Source organism: Grammomys surdaster, unplaced genomic scaffold, assembly GCF_004785775.1.
Source record: "Grammomys surdaster isolate TR1022 unplaced genomic scaffold, NIH_TR_1.0 198, whole genome shotgun sequence".
NCBI classification, from domain to species: Eukaryota; Metazoa; Chordata; class Mammalia; order Rodentia; family Muridae; genus Grammomys; species Grammomys surdaster.
The window spans coordinates 7,047,032-7,057,385 of record NW_021604643.1 but is presented as its reverse complement, the minus strand read 5'-3'; the positions used below and the strand labels follow the sequence as shown (position 1 = coordinate 7,057,385).

The following is a 10,354-nucleotide window of genomic DNA, read 5'->3' as shown; positions in this document are numbered from 1 at the left end:
AAACAAGAAATGCTAAGGAATCAGCTAACAATATAATACATGTGTTAAGGGGTTCTTATAGCCAGAAATGGTAAGTATGTCAAATTCCATTAAATTTCAAGATCTGTTCTTTAATTTCCTATCTGCAACCCACCCAGCAATGGACAAAGTTCTGCAGTAGAGCTTTTCCTTAGGACAATTTTAATGCCAACCACATGCATTTGCTATGAAAGAAAAATACAGAATTAAGTGGCAGTAAATATAATAACTAAATTTAAAATTCCAGTTGCTATCCTTTTAATGCACAGGGAAAAATAGCTCTAGCTTTTTCCTCATCCCCCACATCATCTCAGAACTAGAGGGCTTTAGCATGATTTACCTTCCTCATCTTAACAAACAAAACAAACAATGGCAACGGAATAACCATAGCCTTCAATGTGCAAAATGATTAGTAAATTAACTTCTGCAAAGTGTAAAGTGCAAACAAATGCTATGCAATTCTAACACTCATTCTGCTGTCTGCAATATTGAGCTACAAAAATATAAGGTTCAAACTGAAACTGAAGTTTTAACCATCGACAACCATTGAATAAAGACCAGAGAGGACAGGACATGACCCACTCACTAGGCACAACATTCACACTTCGGTGGTTTTGCGAATGCAGTCAATCAGTATATTACCTGAGGGGGGGGAGGATAGCTCTGTGAATTTTAAGAATGACCTTGGAGAGGAAAGCAAAGCAGACATACGGGAATGTCTGCACTGAAATGTTCTGCATTGTCTGAAAGCAGAGAGAATGTGAACTCGGTGGAAAGAATGGTCTTTAATGTTTGGCAAAGTCTTTTCCAGCCTAGAGTAAACACAAAACAAGCAGGCTGGAGGGGGGTATTTCACAGTGTACAAAGCAGTTCACATGATGTTGCCATGGCAAAGTAAGCAAACATGGATCTGAGGTCATTTGAATGAGTCAAACTTTGCAATGGGTAACTCACCTAGAAAGATATAAATTATTTATAATAATGATCTGTGAAAGAAATCATCTGAAGTTGTACTAGCTACATTTTAAAAAAGTAGTTCTACAGGGTTTGCTCTTCATAGACAATCTACTCACAGTATGCTTGACTACATTACATGTGAAATCATATGACAAAAAGAAAGTGAGCCCAACAAAGAACAGGGAAATCTCCCTACATGTCTTAAAATGCCCTGCAATTTTCACATTCAAAATTGTATGCATCTAATTCTAAAAAAATATTATACGGAATACTCTTAAGTTACACAAACTGATAATAATTTACTGTATTTTTTACTCTAATAGGAGCAAATTACGACATACTTGAACAAAGTTAAAATAGTTATTATTTCTTTATAATAAATTTGATGTATAATTTACTTTACTTGTGCTTTTTGCACCAGTTTATAAATACAGTATAAGCAATACACAACCAAGACTGACACCAACATTAATAATTAAATTCAAAATTGTAAATACTTACCATACAAAATTAACAGCAAGTATACCTTTGATGACTACCAGAACCCTCTGGACTGTGGGGCCAGATTCTCTGGAAACCATGTTAAGTCTGAGCACTGTGGAATCTAAGGCCAGCTGTGAGATTTTATTTATTTTTTTCTCAAGTTGGCATGAAAAGTTCTGAAGAACCTAAACTGGACAGTTGGGTTTTGTTGTTGTTGTTGTTGTTGTTTTCACCAAAACTGGCAGTAAGTAAATGAACTGATTCCACCGTGGTTCTTCTGGCCTCCCGTGGTTATATGTTGTATCTTCATGAAGAATCTGGGTAAAGATTTTGCCACTGGGAACAAATTTGAGTGCAGCTGCTTCTAAGAGGCTCCCACAGATCTCAGGGTGGCTCTTGCAGAAGCCCTGAAGAAGTGGAATTACTAAGCAACAATCTGTTTCAGCACCTTTGGACCACAACAAAAGCGAAGCAAAATCCTTCATAAATGCGAACGAAGTTCATAAAGTGCTTATGAAATGACCAACACTTCAAATGAAAGTGATGCTAACAAAGGTTCAACCCACCACTGCGGACGGTCGAGTGAAAAGCAAATGTGTCCACTCCCGAGAGACCTGCGAGATCTTTCAAATCAGTAGTCTGGTCCACCACGGGTTAGAAAAAAAAAAAAATTAGTGAATACATAAATATTTAAACCTACCATAATTCATTCTTTATGTAAATAGAAGTCAAGTCCCAAATAATTGGCACAAGCTAGCAAAGCTCTTGGTCTTAGTATTCTGAGCTAACTGAATGTCTTTTGCTTTTTTATTTACAAGGTTCTTACAACTTATCAATAGATGAAATTCGGACAGAATCCAGAGAAATTATCATACAAAATTCAAGCCTTTATAATAAAAGAGGTAAATCATATGATATCCCCACTTATATTTGGGTTAAATTAAACGTGTGATATTAGTATGGTGAATTATAAAAATAAAACCCATAATTCAAATACAGTAAGAATGGCTCCAAACCATGGGTGTCTGAGCTAGGTTTTAAAGTTATAAAGAAGTTTCATTGTACCTGTAAAGCATTTCAGGACAACAGAGGTGTGGACAAATGTGAAACACACTTTGCACTTCCCAATGTGTGAGCATTAAGCTGCCCTTTACATGAAGAAAAGCTAGCCTGCATGTTTTGTTTTGTTTCATTTTTAATGCAGGTATTAAAACAATGAGAACTTTCGGTGTGAACAAATGATAAACTAATAATCATAATCAAAACAGTTCCATGCTTGTTTTCTGAAGGTTTTATCAAAATGTTTATAAACCAGTGATAAAATAGTTGTACATTGACATAAACACAGACTGCAAACCTAATCCTTCCCGTTGTCTCCATTCCTTCTGTGTGCTTTGTTTGTAACACTGGTAGAAAGTGGACACGAGGCAGCTGGCAACTGTTAGCGAGAGAAAGGTCTTTGTACTGAAAATTCAGGTGCATTAGCCATTTGTTAATTTGTAATGGATCATTTTCTCTTAATGTTTGTTGTTATTTGTTGGCAAAATCAAAGTGCCTTAAGTTAAGAGTTTGCTTTGAAATCCATAGAAACTCGGTATCAGTTCACAATGCATTTATTTACAAGTCTCATTGCATGTCCATTGTAAATTTAATACTGTAAATGTATTCAGATTCATTTACATGCCTATGGCTGCCTTTGAGTAAACTTCTTCCAAAAAAAAAAAAAAAGAAGTAGACACTTCACCATCCATATCCCCTTACTGCTCAGAGATTCAGCTATAGTTATCTCCATAGCCATCCTGGCTCTTTCCCCTGTCCTAGTTCTATGGAACTGTTATGCCCAGATTACAAGACCCATAAGAGACCACCTGGGACCACAACTCAGATGCAAGCATATGAGAGTCTATTTGAGTTTAGATAATAATTGGGCTAAGTGGATTGTTGATGTCTAACTTTTGAGTTCTTTATTTATTTTAGATATTAGACTTCTATTTGATGTAGAGTCAGTGAAGATCTATTCCCAATCTGTAGGGTGCCATTTTAACACATCATTGGTTTCCTTTGACTTATAGAAGCTTTGCAATTTCATGAGGTCCCATTGATTAATTGTTGATTTTAGTTCCAGACCCATTTGTGTTCTGTTCAGGAAGTTGTCTACTGAACCATGAGTTAAAGGGAATTCACCACTATCTGTTCTTTTAGATTTGGTGTTTATTAGATTTAGTGCATCAGCTGACATATCCAGAAACTTCCACTTCATTCTGCCAATTGGCTCAAGTCCAAGGAAGCAGAAAGAAGTCTCTAGTACACCACCAGAAATTTTTTGGTGGTTTCTCTCTATGAAGTCATGACAAAGGATGACCCATAAAAAATAGTAAGGTGTACCAATACCTCCAGTGCTATCTACTGTCTGTTGGGTTATACTTATATTTCTTCTAAATAGCATGCACCCTTTCATGTGTCTGCTTTATCAAAACATCCTTTCACCTACGTTTGGTTTAGGAAAACATTCTTTCATGTGTCTTTTTTATCAAAATATCCTTTCACCTGGGGCTGCTTCAAAAAAAACCCATTTATTTCATGTGTTTGCTTTAGCAAAGCATCCTTTCACCTGCATACCTCAGAAAAAGATCATTTGACATAATTGAGTTTCCAGAGAAACAAGAAGGTACCACTTCATGTTTGTGAGAATTTTATTGAGTATTTTTATGTTGATGCTCATAAGAGAAATTGGTTTCAAATTCTCTTGCTTTGTTGAGTCTTTGTGTGGTTTCAGTATTAGAGTGACTGTAGCTTCATAGAATGAGTTTGGCAAGGTTCCTTCTATATCTATTTTGTGTACCAGTTTGAGGAGTGTTGATACTTGCTCTCCTTTGAAAATCTGGTAGAATTTTGTACTAAAACCATCTAACCCTGGGATTTTTTCTTCTTTTTTTTTAAGTTGGAAGATGGACTATTTAAACTGCTTACCTGATCCTGATTTAACTTTAGTAAGTAGAATCTATCAAGAAAGTTTTTTAGACTGGAGAGATGACTCAGCGGTTAAGGACACTGACTCCTCTTTCAGAGCTCCTGAGCTCAATTCTCAGCAACCATATGGTAGCTCACAGCCATCTCTAATGAAATCTAACACCTGTTTCTGGTATTTCTGAAGATAGCAACAGTGTATTCACATACATAAAATAAATAAATCTTAAAATAGAAGAAAATTGTCCATTTCATTTAGATTTTCTAATTTTGTGGAGTTTGGGTTTTGAATGAAGAGTTAATGATTATTTTAATTCCTCAGTGTCTGTTGTTATGCTACATCCATCCTTTTCATTTTTGATTTTGTTAATTTGGATTCTGTCTCACTGCTTTTTTGTTAGTTCGGATAAGAGTTTATCTATTTTGTTGATTTTCTAAAAGAACCAGTTATTTCTTTCTCTGATTATTCCTATTGTTCTGTTGGTTTCTAATTGATTGATTTCAGCCCTGAGTTTGATTATTTTGTGCAGTCTAGTCCTCTTGGACACGTTTGCTTCTTTATTAATTCTTCAGTTGTATTTTTAAATTGTTTTCTTTACCTGATGTATAAATTTCTTCTATCCTATCCTCTACACCTGAGATTCTCTCTTCCATCTCTTTTATTCGATGGGTGATTCTTGTGTCTGTTTACATTTTCTTTTCCATCTGCAGGATTGCCTCAGATTGTGTTTTCTTTATTGGTTCGATTTCCATAATCAGGTGGTCAATGGTTTTATTGATTTCTTTCACATGCTTGATTGAATTTTTCTATATTTCTTTATGTTTATTAATTTCCTCTTTAAGGGTCTCTGCCTATTTGATTATGTTTTCCTGTATTTCTTTAAGGGATTTATTCTTTTCCTCTGTAAAGGCCTAATCATATCAAATGTTTACATCCAAATAAATAAAATAATTAATTTTTAAAAAGGGAAAATAGGGGGAAAAGGGGAAATAAAAAAGGCCTAATCATCTTAATAAGATTAGATTTATAGGGATTCAGGTTTGTTTGGATATTCAGGTCTTGCTGTAGTGTCTGAGCTCTGATGGTGCCGTATTGCCATGATTTTTATTGTTTGTGTCTACCACTTGTCTTTGGCTATCTCATTGCCACTAGGGTTAGTAGGCCTGGTAGCCCCTGATAGGAGTAGGGCTCTGGTGTAGCAAATAGAGCTGGTAGTCCCAGGCCTTTAAGAATAAAGTAGAGTTAGTTGTCACTAGTGGTAGCAGGCTTCCAGGGATGCAGGAAGAACTTGTATACATTGATGACTTCAGGCTGCTAGTTGTTTTTGATGGGGGCAGGCCTCCAGGGCTATAGGTAGATCTGGTGGTCTCTGATGGTAGCAGGCCTCTGTTTGTTCTGGGCAGCACCAGGCCTCTAGGGATGTAGGTGGAATTGTGGCTAGGGAAATGAAGTGCCTTAAGTCACTTTCTACATGTATATAATACATGTCACTCATAGTCATTGTTAATCGACTGAATTGTTGCTTCTTTATAAGGAATTTATCTGCTCCTTTGTTATTTGCAGAAATGGCATATGACTTGTATAAGAAAAGGGATTGCAGCACATTAATTTTACCTATTAAAAGGTGGTAAAATGATTCTTCCCAGGACAAAGAATTCTCAGTACTCCATGTTGATTTTAAATGTAATCCATGCTTGGGTTTTTTCTTTAGTTTTCTTTGCATTAGAGAATTTGAAGCTCCCATAGTTTATGCATCTCTGCATTTGTTGACATCAGCTGCTGGATGAAGCCTCTCAGAGGACTGTTATGCTAGACTTCTGTCTGGAAGCATAGCAGAGTATCATTAGTAGTGTCAGGGGTTGGCTTTGTCCCATAGATGGGTCTCATGTTCTGCCAGTCATCAATGGGACATTTCCTCAATGTATTCTCCATCTTTATCACTGTACTTCTTATAGATATGATGAATTTTGTTTGAAGGTTTTGTGAGTGGGTTAGTGTCCCTCTACCTCTCCTGGAAATCCTACCTGGCAGGTGGTAGCCACTTAGATGTCTTCATATTCTCAGTTCCTAGGAATCTAGTGGCTTAATATTAGATATATAACTTCACCTCATGGCAGTTAAAACAGATAAAAATGAGAAAGGTGGAATAAAACTTTGTCAAACTCAAAAGGTCATAATGAATTATGAATTAATAAACTCCAAACTTCATTTCAAAGTTAATTTAATCTCATGTTGATTCTTAGGAAATAGCTTAAGTTTTTAAATCTGGATTCTTTCTTATAGTTCTTACATAACTTCCTAAGTTCCATGTCAATTGGGTTCCTTGCCAATGAAGAATATTACTATCCAACACACACACACACAGACACTCTCTCTCTCTCTCTCTCTTTCTCTCTCTCTCTCTCTCTCTCTCTCTCTCTCTCTCTCTTTCTCTCTTATATATGACTTCTTTATTATTGATTTTAGCAAATGCTAAAAGTGGTCATGTGTGTTAAAATTGGGAACCATGGTATCTTCAAGGGCAGGCTGTAGCTGAGCTTGCTAAAGATCAATTAAAAATATAAGAAAAGAAAAAGATGGTAGACAGTAGTAGTTAATTTGAGGTGGATGTCATATCAAGGTTTGAAGAAGAGAAAGAAAATCTGAAATACTGTTACTGTACAAGACCAGATAAGATAAGATTTAAAAAAATTGTCTAATTTAGAAATAAGGAAATCCGAGTTAAAGACAGTTTACTACTGGTCTGTGATTAACCTATATCACAACACTAATAAGACAAAGAATAGAAATTAAGAAGGCATGAATTTTGTCAATTTATAATACAGACTCCAAGGCAAAAACAACAACAATTTCTGTGCAAATGTAGAGAGGTTACATTATTTTTGGTGAGTTTGAGATTTTTTATCATTATTATTTATTTACTTTTTAATTTATTTTTACACTCTGGATTTTTCCCCTCCTGGCCACCCTCTGACTGTTCCACATCCCAAACCTCCTTTCCACCCCCCTGCCCTGTCTCTACGAGGATGTACCCACTCCCTCATTCCCCACCTCATCAGATATCTAAATGCAGTGAGGCTTCCAGTCCCTTTAGGGTTAGGTGTGTCTTCTCTGACTGAAGCCAGACATGGCAGTCCTCTGCTGTATGTGTTGCGGGCCTCATATCAGCTAGTGTTTGCTGCCTGGTTGGTGGTCCAGTGTCTGAAAGATCTCGGGGTCCAAGTTAATTGAGACTGCTGGTCCTCCTACAGGGTCGCACTCCTCAGCTTCTTCCAGCTTTTCTCTAATTCAACCACTAGGGTCAGCAGATTCCATTTATTATTTGGGTGCAAGTATCTGCATCTGACTCTTTCAGCTGCCAGTTGGGTCTTTCAGGGGGAAGTCATGATACGTCATTTTGTGTGAGTGCCCCATAGCCTTAGTAATAGTGTCAGGCCTTGGGACCTCCCCTTGAGGGGATCTCAATTTGGGCCTGTTGCTAGACCTTCTTTTCCTCAGGCTCCTCTTCATTTCCATCCCTATAGTTCTTTCAAACATGAACAATTATGGGTCAGAGTTTTTGACTGTAGGAAGAAAGCTCCATCTCTCACTTGATGCCCTGTCTTTCTGCTGGAGGCATTTCCTCCCTTTGAGTCCTTAGAGTCTCTCATCTCCCAGATCTCTGGTACATTCTTTAGGGTCTCCCCACCTCCTGCTTCCGGAGGTTTCTTGTTTTCATCATTCATACTTGGTAAGAGATTCAGCCAAATAAGTAATTTCTACTAAATTATTAAATGTCAACATCACTGTTTACAAAGTTTCAAAATTCTATACATTGATGATAAGTATTTCTCACTTCATGAAATAAAAAACACTAAGTAATTATTGTACTCAACTTGATTCTGAAGCCCAGGCTTTCTTTGAAGAAGCTCAAGTTGAAATTTTAGCTCAGTAGTTTCTATAGATATTTTACACTTTCCAATCACTTTTCGTTGTTTTACTCCTATAGTTCTTATAGCCCCAGAGCAATTGGTGATCTCTAATAACCTGAATAGACAACAAGATAGAAATGACACACTTTTTCCTGATAGGACTCAGGCCTGTAACTTTTTCTCTTCGTCACTATCCTCCTCAAATATATTACCACCCAGGTTGGGAAATTGAGGGTTGACCCTATTGATTGTCCTGAACTCTCAGCTTCATATCCCAATGTACTTTTATTTTAAGGTAACCTGTCTCTGGTGAACCTAAGCTATATTCAACTGTTACTCAAAAAGAGGTTGTTGGTCTTCTTACTGGAAACAATGTCATGACCTACAATGGCTGTGCTACTCATATGTTTGCTTTCATTGTCTTTACCAGTGTGAAAAATTAGCAGTTAAGAACAATGGCACATAGATGCTATGCAGCAGTGCATAAACCTCTGCATTATGCCACCACCATAACTACAGGTTTGGGCATATGGTTGGTCATAGGCTGCTATATCTTAGGTTTTCTAAATGCCTCCACCTATACTGGAGATGTATTCAGTCTCTCTTTTTGTGAGTCCAGTATGGTCCATCATTTCTTTTGTGATATTCCAGGAGTCATGGTTCTCTTTCACTCTGATAGGAATTTTCTTGTTTATGTTGTGAGTTTTCATATCCTTTGGATATCATATTCATGTGGGCATCTTACATATTCAGTTTTATTACTATTCTAAGAATGTACACAGCTGCTGGACATCACAAGGCTGTTTCTATCTTTGCCTCCCATTTCACTGCAGTATCTATTTTCTATGGGATTGTTCTATTCACGTGTTTGTAGCCCAGCTACAGGCATTCCATGAACACAGTAAAAAAATCATCTGTGTTCTATACTAAGGTTTTCCTCATTCTGAAAAACGTAGTCTACAGTATGAGGAACAAAGAGGTCCAGAGCAGATTTTAAACCTAAATAATGTTTACACTTTTTGAAGAGAAAGTAATATGTAGGAATATTTTATTTCTACACTATTTGGTATCCCCAATCATAGATTCATTTTTCTCAGATATCCTTTATGTATTGAATTACATTTGAGATCCACTCTGAAATTCTGAATGTAGTTTGTTTGTATATATAATAATGGATAACTCCCAAGACAGAAAATGGTACACCCCAAAATACATAGCTAATTGGAATTAGAATAGATAACAGTTCAAAAAATCAAGAGGACTTCAGAAGATGGAAAGATCTCCAGTGCTCATGCACCAGCAGGATTAACACAGTAAAATGGCCATTTTACCAAAAGCAACCTACAGATTAAATTCAATACCCATCAAAATTCTGACTCAATTCCTCACAGACATGAGCAATTCTCAACTTCATCTGGAATGACAAAAAAAAACAGGATAGTTAAAACTATTTTCAACAATAGATGAAGTGCTGGGCAAGTAAATTGCTCTGATCTCAAGCTCTACTACAGAGAAATAGTGCAGCATGTTTTGATACAGAGACATACTGGTAGATCAATGGAATAGAATTGAAGACCCAGAATTGAACTCACACACCTGTGGTCACCTGGTCTTTGACAAAGAAGCCAAAATCACCCAGAGGAAAAAAGACATTGTTTTCAACAAATGGTGCTGGTTTAAGAGGCTGTTGGCATGTGGAAGAATGCAAGTTGCCACATGTTTATCACCCTTTACAAGTGGAACAAAGACCTCCACATAAAGCCAGATACACTGAATGAAACAGAAGAGAAAGTGGTAAAGAGATGTGAACTCATCAGGGAAAATTTTCCTGAACAGAAGAACAGTTGTTTAGGTTCTAAGATCAACAATTGAGATATGGGACCTCTTGGTACTGAAAATAATCTGTAAGGCAAAGGACACTGTTAATAGGAAAAAATGGCAACCAACAGATTGGAAAAAGATCTTTACCAACTCTACATCTGTTAGAGGGCTAATATCCTATATATACAAAGTACTC

The 10,354-nt window shown here is 36.6% G+C and overlaps 1 pseudogene; it reads left to right on the top strand.

The window, feature by feature from the left end:
* The first annotated feature begins 7,452 nt into the window (after positions 1–7,452).
* Positions 7,453–9,334, top strand: LOC114623411 (annotated as a pseudogene).
* Positions 9,335–10,354: the final 1,020 nt, after the last annotated feature.